The following is a 16,445-nucleotide window of genomic DNA, read 5'->3' on the forward strand; positions in this document are numbered from 1 at the left end:
GATGACAAAGTCCAAGGCTGCAGACGCCACAATTCATCAAAGTCCAATAAATCACGAACTGAAGGAAGCTAAAGCTGGAAACAGTAGGAACTACAGTTGGAAATATTGAGCTAAAGATGGATTTATTGGTCTCTTCTGGCGAATGGGCTCCAGCCCATTCGTGGAGATGGAAGTAAAGTTGGAACTATACTTGGCGGCGTCGATGTCTGCAGTCCTACCTAAATTGTCTCGGATCAGAGCTTTTATAACTGCGCTTTTTACCAGAAATTGGGCGGGGGAATGTATGCAGTCAGGGGCGCACGCGCTCAACGCTTCTAGTGGCGCTATCTTTCGCGGCTGGCGCTAGAATTATGTCATGTTCGATTATACTCGGCGATATTCGTGTTGAACTGGTTTTCTATTGGTTGTTATCGCGAGAGTGGTGGACAACTTGGCGCCACCACCTAAAAAACGATGATGTAATCGAGTATAATCGGCTATGTTCGATAATTTCTTGATTATAATTGGATGTAAACGCCACCACCACTGAGTAGGAAGTTTAAATTGTCTCGGCTTAGTCACTGACGTCATAATTGGTCACTAAAATGATCGAAAATCTGTCGCTTAGGGGGTAGAAAAATATTCTGCTGCTATGGCGAATGAGAATTTTCCTCCCAATTAGGAGACAGGAAAATTTTCTCCCAGTGTAGGTGACGGATAAAAATATTTTTCTGCGTGTATTTTTCTCCCACTACAAAATAAGTTTTATGAAAAGTTTCAAAATCACCACTAAAAAGTTTTTTTTTAATTTTCAAAATTTTCAAGAATTCACCAAAAAAATTCAAGCACCAACTGTATAGCATCTTAAATTTGGATTACAGATGTTTTAGGATATGCTATTTCGATGAGAATGAATTCGAAATTTGAAATCCGCACATTTTCAAATCATGTATCAAAGCAGAGGTCACCCAAATTTCATATCTTTTTCGACATTTCATGTTGTATCTCATGTTTAAAAAAGTAATTTGGAATTCGAAATCAGCAAATCTGAAAACCTCAAAATCCTATTGGTCAAACAATTATTTGATTTTTTCTGATACAAAACGAATATTATATTATTCTTTAACCCATCAATGAAAATTATAAAGGTTTTTTTCGCCAACGATTTGCTCAGAAGAGAAAAATCAGGCGCGAACGAATTAATCACTCGAGAATCAAATTCATTACAAATGAAAATCAATAGAGTCCCATCATCAAAAACCGAACTCAATTCATTCGCGAACGTTTGGTTTGAGAGGAATCGTTCACGAACGAATGAATCACTTTTTAAAAACAGACAAAAAATTATAAAAATAGACGAAATGATGAAACTCCGCAGTTTAGTCCTATCGTTAAAAACTGGTCTCAATTCGTTCGCGAACGATTTTCTCAGAGAAGAAACCCGTTCGCGAACGAATGAATCACTGAAAAATCATACAGCACCGATCAAATTACAAAACCCAATGGTTTCAGTCCTTTCATCAAAAATTGATCTCAATTCGTTCGCGAACGATTTGCTCAGAGAAGGGAAACTGTTCGTGAACGAATGAATCACTGAAAAGTCATACAGCTCCGATCAAATTACAAAACTCAATGGTTTCAGTCCTTTTATCAAAAATTGATCTCAATTCGTTCGCGAACGATTTGCTCAGAGAAGGAAAACCGTTCGCGAACGAATGAATCACTCAAAAATCATACAGCACCGATAAAATTACAAAACTCAATGGTTGAAGTCCTTTCATCAAAAATTGATCTCAATTCGTTCGCGAACGATTTGCTCAGAGAAGGAAAACCGTTCGCGAACGAATGAATCACTCAAAAATCATACAGCACCGATAAAATTACAAAACTCAATGGTTTCAGTCCTTTCATCAAAAATTGATCTCAATTCGTTCGCGAACGATTTGCTCAGAAAAGGAAAACCGTTCGCGAACGAATGAATCACCGAAAAATCAAATTGAATACAGCACAGATAAAATTACGAAACTCAGCACAATTTCAGTCCTATCATCAAAAACTGGTCTCAATTCGTTCGCGAACGATTTGCTCACAGGAGGAAACCCGTTCACGAAGGAATGAATCACCGAAAAATCAAATTAGAATTAGATACAGCACAGATAAAATTACTAAACTCAACGGTTTCAGTCCTTTCATCAAAAATTGATCTCAATTCGTTCGCGAACGATTTGTTCAGAAAAGGAAAACCGTTCGCGAACGAACGAATCACTGAAAAATCATATTAGGTGCAGATGAAATTACAAAATTCAACATTTTCGGCCCAATTATCAAAATCTGAACTTGATTCGTTCGCGAACGATTCACTCAGAGTCGACAAATCATTAGAGAACGACTGAATTTCTATATTATACTGAATCAAATGCAGTGAAAAAGGACATGGAAAAATTTGAAATCAGTGCAATATCGAGTTTCTGTGGCCTTTCAAACCAAATAGGTAATAATTATAAAAAAGTGAAGCGTTAAAAATGACATATTTTTCAAAACAATTTTAGTGTTTCAAATAGCTACTTATTTTAATCTATTTTTAGGTATTTTACATATTTGGCATGTCTTCTTTTTAAAATCATCTCCTCTCATTTCACGACTAGAAAGCCCAACTGAACCAATAAATACGTGCTGAAGAGACGCCAGATGCCCAAAATCTGGAAACATGAAAACCCACTATTTTTAATTACTCGTATGCTCATTAGCGTGATTAAAATAATTTATGTACTTCGCAAGCCATTCGATTTAATTAGCCTGCTTTTGATTTAAAAAATACTTGACAAATAATTTATCCAAGTGGCAAGTACCTAAATATTCCATTTCTATGTACTACTTAATATTCTTCATTTTCTACCCCTTTCATCATCCAAATCGTACGTACATAGATAACTTTACCTAAGCACTTTGTTTCTTTTATAAAATTACATTTATTTAACAATTCACGAGCATTGTCACAGTCACCATAATATAGAATTGACATGAAGTCAAAAAACACTTATTTATATGAGAAAGAGACCGATCAGTAGTCTACGAATTCTATTCGTGCGATGATTATAAATTTCCTATTTCCCCTTTCGTTTGAATAAACTTTACTAGTACCTAAACCTATCTACCAAAGTATTCAAAAATGCACCGTATTCGTATTCTGTGTCGCAACAATCTCATTTCTTATTAAAATATCAATCCCCAAATGGTTGGTAATTCGTTGATGGAGCAATAGATAAAATAGGTACGCAAAGTTACGTGTAGGTCCCATCACCCGAATCTCCAAATTTGATATCAATCGAATAAAATGAATCATTGAAACCCACCCCCCCCCCTCAAAAAAAATATACGAAATTACGTATTTAACACAATTTTTTTTTATCAATTTTCCAAACTCTCCACAATAATTAATCAAGAGCTCGAACACTCATTGATAAAATTAAAAAACTAATTAACAATCACTTCAGAAAAATTCGAGCTTCATTTTTAATCATCGAGTTATATAATCGAGATAATTGTCTTACATAATAAACACATTCTTATCAGTTGGTAATTTCGCCGGTTTCAAACAATTGAACGTACGTGTTCTTACCGTATCCCAAACCTATCTAATGCCATTTATTCCACTCATCGATACAAGTATGTTAATGAACAAAAAAGATTACGAAGAAATTATCATTTCCCTTTTTGTTATTAATAATAACATCGGTTTGTTTTTAATATTAATGAACCGTGGCAAGATAATACATATGTAGTACATTCTAGAACATTTCCATACGGAGATTATTCGTCCGAGATACTGGTAGGTACCTCTACCTATCACGTTTTTGAAAATCACGAGTGGAACGTCGATTGCATGTCATTCGGAATCGGAAACGAACGTTGATCATTTTTTTTTCAACGTCCTTGGAGGAGAAAAACGCAGACAGAGAGATATGTGAACTTGACGAGGTAGACAGAGTGCATCGGTACAATTTTTTTCAAGATCGTAAGGTGCCATTCAAAAAAAAAAAATTCCATCCGGATTTTATCGGATAATTATTTCCTCCATAAAATCACTACCTATACCAACAAAAATAATGCTATCTGATCTCGTATTTTTCATTTTAACGAGTGTTTTATTCGGGAAAATTTTCAAATTTTACACTTTGAAAATACTACCTACCTACTCGTAATATTGTTCGCATTTGTAAATATTTTTATAAAAACAATGCCAATAGCGGAATATATTTAAATATACTATAGGCAGACACTTGTATAATATTTTCAATATTTATTCGGGTACGAAGTCTCGTTCTGCATTGAATAAATCTCACAAACGACCAGAACACGTGTCGATGGAAATATCAAATTTGTAAATTTATACAATTTGACGATGAATATTTGTCGAATGATTTATATATTTATTTGATGGGTAAACGATGACGACCTATTCTTCAACAATAAACGTAAAAATATCGGTTTTATACCTATATTATGACGTAGGTAGGTAATCATATTTGAACCGCAATGGTTTTGAGAGCAAGAGTATTACGTAAAGTTTATTCGTCTTAATATTATGTATGTACTTGTATATTTAGGCACGATTGGCACCTTCCGGCTTTTCCTTTAATTTTCAAATTTCCTTTCTCAGAAATTCACGGCAAACAACAAGGCCTTCGTGGTTGTGGTTTTTTCGGTTAAGTAAACTTTTTTCACCCATATATTACGTTGGCTTTCAGTGACTAAAGAATGCATTGGATTTTGGCTAAATTCACCGCGTAGAAGTCGACTTTGAATATTGAAAACCTCCACGAGGAATTTCAAATGGCCCATCTCAATTAGGAATACTCGAAGTGAGCTCACTTTCGAATAAGATGACTACCTGTTCACACCCCTGAAATTTCCCAAACACACCCGAACATCTCTGAGCACTCATTCACACCCCTGACTTTTCCCAAACACAGCCGAACATCTCTGAGCACGCATTCACACCCCTGAATTTTCCCATACACAGCCGAACATCTCTGAGCACGCATTCACACCCCTGAATTTTCCCAAACACAGCCGAACATCTCTGAGCACGCATTCACACGCCTGAATTTTCCCAAACACAGCCGAACATCTCTGAGCACGCATTCACACGCCTGAATTTTCCCATACACAGCCGAACATCCCCTGAATTTTCCCAAACACAGCCAAACATCTCTGAGCACGCGTTCATACCCCTCAATTTTCCCAAACACAGCCGAACATCTCTGAGCACGCATTCGCACCCCTGAATTTTCCCAAACTCACCCGAACATCTCTGAGCACGCATTCACACCCCAGAATTTTCCCAAACACAGCCGAACATCTCTGAGCACGCATTCACACCCCTCAATTTTCCCAAACACAGCCGAACATCTCCGAGCACGCATTCACACCCCTGAATTTTCCCATACACAGCCGAACATCCCCTGAATTTTCCCAAACACAGCTGAACATCTCTGAGCTCGCGTTCACACCCCTGAATTTTCCCAAACACAGCCGAACATCTCTGACAAACACACCCGAACATCTCTGAGCACGCATTCGCGCCCCTGAATTTTCCCAAACACAGCCGAACATCTCCGAGCACGAATTCACACCCCTAAATTTTCCCACACACAGCCGAACATCCCCTGAATTTTCCCAAACACAGCCGAACATCTCCGAGCACGCATTCACACCCCTGAATTTTCCCATACACAGCCGAACATCCCCTGAATTTTCCCAAACACAGCCGAACATCTCTGAGCACACATTCACACCCCTGAATTTTCCCAAACACAGCTGAACATCTCTGAGCTCGCGTTCACACCCCTGAATTTTCCCAAACACAGCCGAACATCTCTGACAAACACACCCGAACATCTCTGAGCTTGCATTCGCTCCCCTGAATTTTCCCAAACACACCCGAACATCTCTGAACTTGCATTCGCACCCCTGAATTTTCTCAAACACACCCAAACATCTCTGAGCTTGCATTCGCTCCCCTGAATTTTCCCAAACACACCCGAACATCTCTGAGCTTGCATTCGCACCCCTGAATTTTCTCAAACACACCCGAACATCTCTGAGCTTGCATTCGCTCCCCTGAATTTTCCCAAACACACCCTAACATCTCTGAGCTTGCATTCGCACCCCTGAATTTTCTCAAACACACCCGAACATCTCTGAGCTTGCATTCGCTCCTCTGAATTTTCCCAAACACACCCGAACATCTGTGAGCTTGCATTCGCTCCCCTGAATTTTCCCAAACACACCCGAACATCTCTGAGCTTGCATTCGCACCCCTGAATTTTCTCAAACACACCCGAACATCTCTGAGCTTGCATTCGCTCCCCTGAATTTTCCCAAACACACCCAAACATCTCTGAGCTTGCATTCGCACCCCTGAATTTTCTCAAACACACTCGAACATCTCTGAGCTTGCATTCGCACCCCTGAATGAGCTTGCATTCACATTCTAGAATTTTCACAAAGACACCCGAACATCTCTGAGCTTGCATTCGCACCCCTGAATTTTCTCAAACACACCCGAACATCTCTGAGCTTGCATTCGCCCCCTGAATTTTCCAATACACAGCCAAACATCTCTGACCACGCATTCGCACCCCTGAATTTTCCCAAACACACCCGAACATCTCTGAGCACGCATTCGCACCCCTGAATTTTCCCAAACACACCCGAACATCTCTGAGCACGCATTTGCACCCCTCAATTTTCTACAACACACCCAAACATCTCTGAGCTTGCATTCGCTCCCCTGAATTTTCCCAAACACACCCGAACATCTCTGAGCTTGCATTCGCTCCCCTGAATTTTCCTAAACACACCCGAACATCTCTGAGCTTGCATTCGCACCCCTGAATTTTCTCATACACACCCGAACATCTCGGAGCTTGCATTCGCACCCCAGAATTTTCTCAAACATACCCGAACATCTCTGAGCTTGCATTCGCACCCCTGAATTTTCTCAAACACACCCAAACATCTCTGAGCTTGCATTCGCTCCCCTGAATTTTCCCAAACACACCCGAACATCTCTGAGCTTGCATTCGCACCCCTGAATTTTCTCAAACACACCCGAACATCTCTGAGCTTGCATTCGCTCCCCTGAATTTTCCCAAACACACCCGAACATCTCTGAGCTTGCATTCGCACCCCTGAATTTTCTAAAAGACACACGAACATCTCTGAGCTTGCATTCGCACCCCTGAATTTTCTCAAACACACCCGAACATCTCTGAGCTTGCATTCGCTCCCCTGAATTTTCCCAAACACAGCCGAACGTCTCTGAGCTTGCATTCGCACCCCTGAATGAGCTTGCATTCACATTCCAGAATTTTCCCAAAGACACCCGAACATCTCTGAGCTTGCATTCGCACCCCTGAATTTTCTCAAACACACCCGAACATCTCTGAGCTTGCATTCGCCCCCCTGAATTTTCTCAAACACACCCGAACATCTCTGAGCTTGCATTCGCTCCCCAGAATTTTCCCAAACACAGCCGAACGTCTCTGAGCTTGCATTCGCACCCCTGAATGAGCTTGCATTCACATCCCAGAATTTTCCCAAAGACACCCGAACATCTCTGAGCTTGCATTCGCACCCCTGAATTTTCTCAAACACACCCGAACATCTCTGAGCTTGCATTCGCGCCCCTGAATTTTCCCAAACACAGCCGAACATCTCCGAGCACGAATTCACACCCCTAAATTTTCCCACACACAGCCGAACATCCCCTGAATTTTCCCAAACACAGCCGAACATCTCCGAGCACGCATTCACACCACTGAATTTTCCCATACACAGCCGAACATCCCCTGAATTTTCCCAAACACAGCCGAACATCTCTGAGCACACATTCACACCCCTGAATTTTCCCAAACACAGCTGAACATCTCTGAGCTCGCGTTCACACCCCTGAATTTTCCCAAACACAGCCGAACATCTCTGACAAACACACCCGAACATCTCTGAGCTTGCATTCGCTCCCCTGAATTTTCCCAAACACACCCGAACATCTCTGAACTTGCATTCGCACCCCTGAATTTTCTCAAACACACCCAAACATCTCTGAGCTTGCATTCGCTCCCCTGAATTTTCCCAAACACACCCGAACATCTCTGAGCTTGCATTCGCACCCCTGAATTTTCTCAAACACACCCGAACATCTCTGAGCTTGCATTCGCTCCCCTGAATTTTCCCAAACACACCCTAACATCTCTGAGCTTGCATTCGCACCCCTGAATTTTCTCAAACACACCCGAACATCTCTGAGCTTGCATTCGCTCCTCTGAATTTTCCCAAACACACCCGAACATCTGTGAGCTTGCATTCGCTCCCCTGAATTTTCCCAAACACACCCGAACATCTCTGAGCTTGCATTCGCACCCCTGAATTTTCTCAAACACACCCGAACATCTCTGAGCTTGCATTTGCTCCCCTGAATTTTCCCAAACACACCCAAACATCTCTGAGCTTGCATTCGCACCCCTGAATTTTCTCAAACACACTCGAACATCTCTGAGCTTGCATTCGCACCCCTGAATGAGCTTGCATTCACATTCTAGAATTTTCCCAAAGACACCCGAACATCTCTGAGCTTGCATTCGCACCCCTGAATTTTCTCAAACACACCCGAACATCTCTGAGCTTGCATTCGCCCCCTGAATTTTCCAATACACAGCCAAACATCTCTGACCACGCATTCGCACCCCTGAATTTTCCCAAACACACCCGAACATCTCTGAGCACGCATTCGCACCCCTGAATTTTCCCAAACACACACGAACATCTCTGAGCACGCATTTGCACCCCTCAATTTTCTACAACACACCCAAACATCTCTGAGCTTGCATTCGCTCCCCTGAATTTTCCCAAACACACCCGAACATCTCTGAGCTTGCATTCGCTCCCCTGAATTTTCCTAAACACACCCGAACATCTCTGAGCTTGCATTCGCACCCCTGAATTTTCTCATACACACCCGAACATCTCTGAGCTTGCATTCGCACCCCTGAATTTTCTCATACACACCCGAACATCTCGGAGCTTGCATTCGCACCCCAGAATTTTCTCAAACATACCCGAACATCTCTGAGCTTGCATTCGCACCCCTGAATTTTCTCAAACACACCCAAACATCTCTGAGCTTGCATTCGCTCCCCTGAATTTTCCCAAACACACCCGAACATCTCTGAACTTGCATTCGCACCCCTGAATTTTCTCAAACACACCCAAACATCTCTGAGCTTGCATTCGCTCCCCTGAATTTTCCCAAACACACCCGAACATCTCTGAGCTTGCATTCGCACCCCTGAATTTTCTCAAACACACCCGAACATCTCTGAGCTTGCATTCGCTCCCCTGAATTTTCCCAAACACACCCTAACATCTCTGAGCTTGCATTCGCACCCCTGAATTTTCTCAAACACACCCGAACATCTCTGAGCTTGCATTCGCTCCTCTGAATTTTCCCAAACACACCCGAACATCTGTGAGCTTGCATTCGCTCCCCTGAATTTTCCCAAACACACCCGAACATCTCTGAGCTTGCATTCGCACCCCTGAATTTTCTCAAACACACCCGAACATCTCTGAGCTTGCATTCGCTCCCCTGAATTTTCCCAAACACACCCAAACATCTCTGAGCTTGCATTCGCACCCCTGAATTTTCTCAAACACACTCGAACATCTCTGAGCTTGCATTCGCACCCCTGAATGAGCTTGCATTCACATTCTAGAATTTTCACAAAGACACCCGAACATCTCTGAGCTTGCATTCGCACCCCTGAATTTTCTCAAACACACCCGAACATCTCTGAGCTTGCATTCGCCCCCTGAATTTTCCAATACACAGCCAAACATCTCTGACCACGCATTCGCACCCCTGAATTTTCCCAAACACACCCGAACATCTCTGAGCACGCATTCGCACCCCTGAATTTTCCCAAACACACCCGAACATCTCTGAGCACGCATTTGCACCCCTCAATTTTCTACAACACACCCAAACATCTCTGAGCTTGCATTCGCTCCCCTGAATTTTCCCAAACACACCCGAACATCTCTGAGCTTGCATTCGCTCCCCTGAATTTTCCTAAACACACCCGAACATCTCTGAGCTTGCATTCGCACCCCTGAATTTTCTCATACACACCCGAACATCTCGGAGCTTGCATTCGCACCCCAGAATTTTCTCAAACATACCCGAACATCTCTGAGCTTGCATTCGCACCCCTGAATTTTCTCAAACACACCCAAACATCTCTGAGCTTGCATTCGCTCCCCTGAATTTTCCCAAACACACCCGAACATCTCTGAGCTTGCATTCGCACCCCTGAATTTTCTCAAACACACCCGAACATCTCTGAGCTTGCATTCGCTCCCCTGAATTTTCCCAAACACACCCGAACATCTCTGAGCTTGCATTCGCACCCCTGAATTTTCTAAAAGACACACGAACATCTCTGAGCTTGCATTCGCACCCCTGAATTTTCTCAAACACACCCGAACATCTCTGAGCTTGCATTCGCTCCCCTGAATTTTCCCAAACACAGCCGAACGTCTCTGAGCTTGCATTCGCACCCCTGAATGAGCTTGCATTCACATTCCAGAATTTTCCCAAAGACACCCGAACATCTCTGAGCTTGCATTCGCACCCCTGAATTTTCTCAAACACACCCGAATATCTCTGAGCTTGCATTCGCCCCCCTGAATTTTCTCAAACACACCCGAACATCTCTGAGCTTGCATTCGCTCCCCAGAATTTTCCCAAACACAGCCGAACGTCTCTGAGCTTGCATTCGCACCCCTGAATGAGCTTGCATTCACATCCCAGAATTTTCCCAAAGACACCCGAACATCTCTGAGCTTGCATTCGCACCCCTGAATTTTCTCAAACACACCCGAACATCTCTGAGCTTGCATTCGCGCCCCTGAATTTTCCCAAACACAGCCGAACATCTCCGAGCACGAATTCACACCCCTAAATTTTCCCACACACAGCCGAACATCCCCTGAATTTTCCCAAACACAGCCGAACATCTCCGAGCACGCATTCACACCACTGAATTTTCCCATACACAGCCGAACATCCCCTGAATTTTCCCAAACACAGCCGAACATCTCTGAGCACACATTCACACCCCTGAATTTTCCCAAACACAGCTGAACATCTCTGAGCTCGCGTTCACACCCCTGAATTTTCCCAAACACAGCCGAACATCTCTGACAAACACACCCGAACATCTCTGAGCTTGCATTCGCTCCCCTGAATTTTCCCAAACACACCCGAACATCTCTGAACTTGCATTCGCACCCCTGAATTTTCTCAAACACACCCAAACATCTCTGAGCTTGCATTCGCTCCCCTGAATTTTCCCAAACACACCCGAACATCTCTGAGCTTGCATTCGCACCCCTGAATTTTCTCAAACACACCCGAACATCTCTGAGCTTGCATTCGCTCCCCTGAATTTTCCCAAACACACCCTAACATCTCTGAGCTTGCATTCGCACCCCTGAATTTTCTCAAACACACCCGAACATCTCTGAGCTTGCATTCGCTCCTCTGAATTTTCCCAAACACACCCGAACATCTGTGAGCTTGCATTCGCTCCCCTGAATTTTCCCAAACACACCCGAACATCTCTGAGCTTGCATTCGCACCCCTGAATTTTCTCAAACACACCCGAACATCTCTGAGCTTGCATTTGCTCCCCTGAATTTTCCCAAACACACCCAAACATCTCTGAGCTTGCATTCGCACCCCTGAATTTTCTCAAACACACTCGAACATCTCTGAGCTTGCATTCGCACCCCTGAATGAGCTTGCATTCACATTCTAGAATTTTCCCAAAGACACCCGAACATCTCTGAGCTTGCATTCGCACCCCTGAATTTTCTCAAACACACCCGAACATCTCTGAGCTTGCATTCGCCCCCTGAATTTTCCAATACACAGCCAAACATCTCTGACCACGCATTCGCACCCCTGAATTTTCCCAAACACACCCGAACATCTCTGAGCACGCATTCGCACCCCTGAATTTTCCCAAACACACACGAACATCTCTGAGCACGCATTTGCACCCCTCAATTTTCTACAACACACCCAAACATCTCTGAGCTTGCATTCGCTCCCCTGAATTTTCCCAAACACACCCGAACATCTCTGAGCTTGCATTCGCTCCCCTGAATTTTCCTAAACACACCCGAACATCTCTGAGCTTGCATTCGCACCCCTGAATTTTCTCATACACACCCGAACATCTCTGAGCTTGCATTCGCACCCCTGAATTTTCTCATACACACCCGAACATCTCGGAGCTTGCATTCGCACCCCAGAATTTTCTCAAACATACCCGAACATCTCTGAGCTTGCATTCGCACCCCTGAATTTTCTCAAACACACCCAAACATCTCTGAGCTTGCATTCGCTCCCCTGAATTTTCCCAAACACACCCGAACATCTCTGAGCTTGCATTCGCACCCCTGAATTTTCTCAAACACACCCGAACATCTCTGAGCTTGCATTCGCTCCCCTGAATTTTCCCAAACACACCCGAACATCTCTGAGCTTGCATTCGCACCCCTGAATTTTCTAAAAGACACACGAACATCTCTGAGCTTGCATTCGCACCCCTGAATTTTCTCAAACACACCCGAACATCTCTGAGCTTGCATTCGCTCCCCTGAATTTTCCCAAACACAGCCGAACGTCTCTGAGCTTGCATTCGCACCCCTGAATGAGCTTGCATTCACATTCCAGAATTTTCCCAAAGACACCCGAACATCTCTGAGCTTGCATTCGCACCCCTGAATTTTCTCAAACACACCCGAACATCTCTGAGCTTGCATTCGCCCCCCTGAATTTTCTCAAACACACCCGAACATCTCTGAGCTTGCATTCGCTCCCCAGAATTTTCCCAAACACAGCCGAACGTCTCTGAGCTTGCATTCGCACCCCTGAATGAGCTTGCATTCACATCCCAGAATTTTCCCAAAGACACCCGAACATCTCTGAGCTTGCATTCGCACCCCTGAATTTTCTCAAACACACCCGAACATCTCTGAGCTTGCATTCGCTCCCCTGAATTTTCCCAAACACACCCGAACATCTCAGAGCTTGCATTCAACCCCAACATTTCTGAGCTTGCATTCGCACCCCTGAATTTTCCCAAACACACCCGAACATCTCTGAGCTTGCATTCGCACCCCTGAATTTTCTCAAACACACCCGAACATCTCTGAGCTTGCATTCGCTCCCCTGAATTTTCCCAAACACACCCGAACATCTCTGAGCTTGCATTCGCACCCCTGAATTTTCTCAAACACACCCAAACATCTCTGAGCTTGCATTCGCTCCCTTGAATTTTCCCAAACACACCCGAACATCTCTGAGCTTGCATTCGCACCCCTGAATTTGCCCAAACACACCCGAACATCTCTGAGCTTGCATTCGCACCCCTGAATGAGCTTGCATTCACATTCTAGAATTTTCCCAAAGACACCCGAACATCTCTGAGCTTGCATTCGCACCCCTGAATTTTCTCAAACACACCCGAACATCTCTGAGCTTGCATTCGCTCCCCAGAATTTTCCCAAACACAGCCGAACGTCTCTGAGCTTGCATTCGCACCCCTGAATGAGCTTGCATTCACATCCCAGAATTTTCCCAAAGACACCCGAACATCTCTGAGCTTGCATTCGCACCCCTGAATTTTCTCAAACACACCCGAACATCTCTGAGCTTGCATTCGCTCCCCTGAATTTTCCCAAACACACCCGAACATCTCAGAGCTTGCATTCAACCCCAACATTTCTGAGCTTGCATTCGCACCCCTGAATTTCCCCAAACACACCCGAACATCTCTGAGCTTGCATTCGCACCCCTGAATTTTCTCAAACACACCCGAACATCTCTGAGCTTGCATTCGCTCCCCTGAATTTTCCCAAACACACCCGAACATCTCTGAGCTTGCATTCGCACCCCTGAATTTTCTCAAACACACCCAAACATCTCTGAGCTTGCATTCGCTCCCTTGAATTTTCCCAAACACACCCGAACATCTCTGAGCTTGCATTCGCACCCCTGAATTTGCCCAAACACACCCGAACATCTCTGAGCTTGCATTCGCTCCCCTGAATTTTCCCAAACACACCCGAACATCTCTGAGCTTGCATTCGCACCCCTGAATTTTCTCAAAGACACACGAACATCTCTGAGCTTGCATTCGCACCCCTGAATTTTCTCAAACACACCCGAACATCTCTGAGCTTGCATTCGCTCCCCTGAATTTTCCCAAACACAGCCGAACGTCTCTGAGCTTGCATTCGCACCCCTGAATGAGCTTGCATTCACATTCTAGAATTTTCCCAAAGACACCCGAACATCTCTGAGCTTGCATTCGCACCCCTGAATTTTCTCAAACACACCCGAACATCTCTGAGCTTGCATTCGCCCCCCTGAATTTTCCCAAACGCACCCAAACATCTCTGAGCTTGCATTCACATCCCAGAATTCTCTCAAACAAACCCGAACATCTCTGAGCTTGCATTCGCACCCCTGAATTTTCTCAAACACACCCGAACATCTCTGAGCTAGCATTCGCTCCCCTGAATTTTCCCAAACACACCCGAACATCTCAGAGCTTGCATTCAACCCCAACATTTCTGAGCTTGCATTCGCACCCCTGAATTTTCTCAAACACACCCGAACGTCTCTGAGCTTGCATTCGCTCCCCTGAATTTTCTCAAACGCACCCGAACATCTCTGAGCACGCATTCACACCCCTGAATTTTCCCAAACACAGCTGAACATCTCTGAGCACGCGTTCACATCCCTGAATTTTCCCAAACACACCCGAACATCTTTCTAAATACACCCAAAATCCCTCGAACGCTCAAGAATCCCCCTGACCACCTGTTCACACCACTGAACACTCCCAAACAACCCCGAACGACAACTAATACATAATTACAATAATATTCACGATCTCCCGATTATTACTTACCCCCTCTTTACAAATTTCTATATTTTTTTCAAGGTTTTTAAAAGTCTCAAAATACATTTATGTAAATAAATTAAAATTCCAGAAAATATAATATGGTATCAAAATGCCAGAAATTGGTCAGTTTTATTTGGTTGGTAGGCTAGGTACATATTAAAAGTCTACGAGTAGCATAATGACGAGGATTTTTATCGCATATACATATTTTTCAGCCTTTTAAATTTTCAGACATTATGAAGAATGGAACAATTTTTAAAAATCAAGTTTTCAAAAGTCGGGGTGATGAAAATTTTTGACAGACCCTCAGCCCAATACACATATTCGTGTCAAAAATGGAAATCTCTTAATTAACGATGGTCAAGGGAAGGAATACTTGGTATTTTTAGGAAGCCAAATATTATCTACCTATGCTTCAAAAAAATCCTGAAGTAGCGAGTACGAACTCAGGAAAAAAAATACAAAAATACGTCAGTTTCAATAATTCGAAAAACTCGAAAAAAATTGCATTCATTGGTTCCAAAAATGCAGGTTTTTGGAGTATTACGCAGTTATTAGTATTTACGTTTTTGAGTATATCAACAGGGCGACAATTTTCAACATAATACAAGAGTTGGAAAAAAATTGAAAAAACAGAATTGGTTACCCACCGAACATTTTTTAAATCTATTTTTCTCATATGGAAATCCCCCTTCTGAAGAACTCGAGCTCGAAATTTTCAACCACGAATCTCATCGACTCAAATCTTCGTGTTCCAAATTCCTCATAACCCCCCCACCCCCCCCCCCTTCCACAATAATCGAGGCTACGAATAGCAGAATAATTTTTTTCATTGAAGGTCACGTGTTTTTGAAAAACAATTTTGGGGGAAAAAATGAAACGATTTGACCTTAGCAAAAAAATTTCATTAAATAAAATTAGATCAAATTAGGATAAAAACCATTTAAAACTACGAAAATAGTTCTCTTTTAGTCATTGCTAATTTTTTACTAAATTTTCTTTCATCCAATAAGGAAAAGAAAAAAGTTATCGAAGAATTTGTTTACCTACTTTTAGCTTCCCTGTCTCTACCTCTTTTCATGCAACACAAAACCATACAAACCACATACGCAAATTTCACACACGGAATTTCCCTTCATCTTTAAACGCTACACACAAATGGCTAAACTAATCTGTAAATTGCCTCTCGCTCTACCTCATCTCTCTACCTCCACCACTCCGCTACTTGACGATCAGCCTGCGGAAAAATATTGCGCATTTGACGGCACTCGTGGTCGTGGTAAACAAATCCAACCTATCGGCAGCCAGCAAAATGGAAATACGTAGGAACGTGGGAAAAGGCATCAAAACAAAAGTCGTGGGCTATATAGGGCTATACGTATACCTTCGAGTTTAAAGTTTTCCGAGTGCACCCACCGA

The sequence above is a fragment of the Planococcus citri genome, chromosome 3 (assembly GCF_950023065.1).
Source record: "Planococcus citri chromosome 3, ihPlaCitr1.1, whole genome shotgun sequence".
In the NCBI taxonomy this organism is placed as follows: Eukaryota; Metazoa; Arthropoda; class Insecta; order Hemiptera; family Pseudococcidae; genus Planococcus; species Planococcus citri.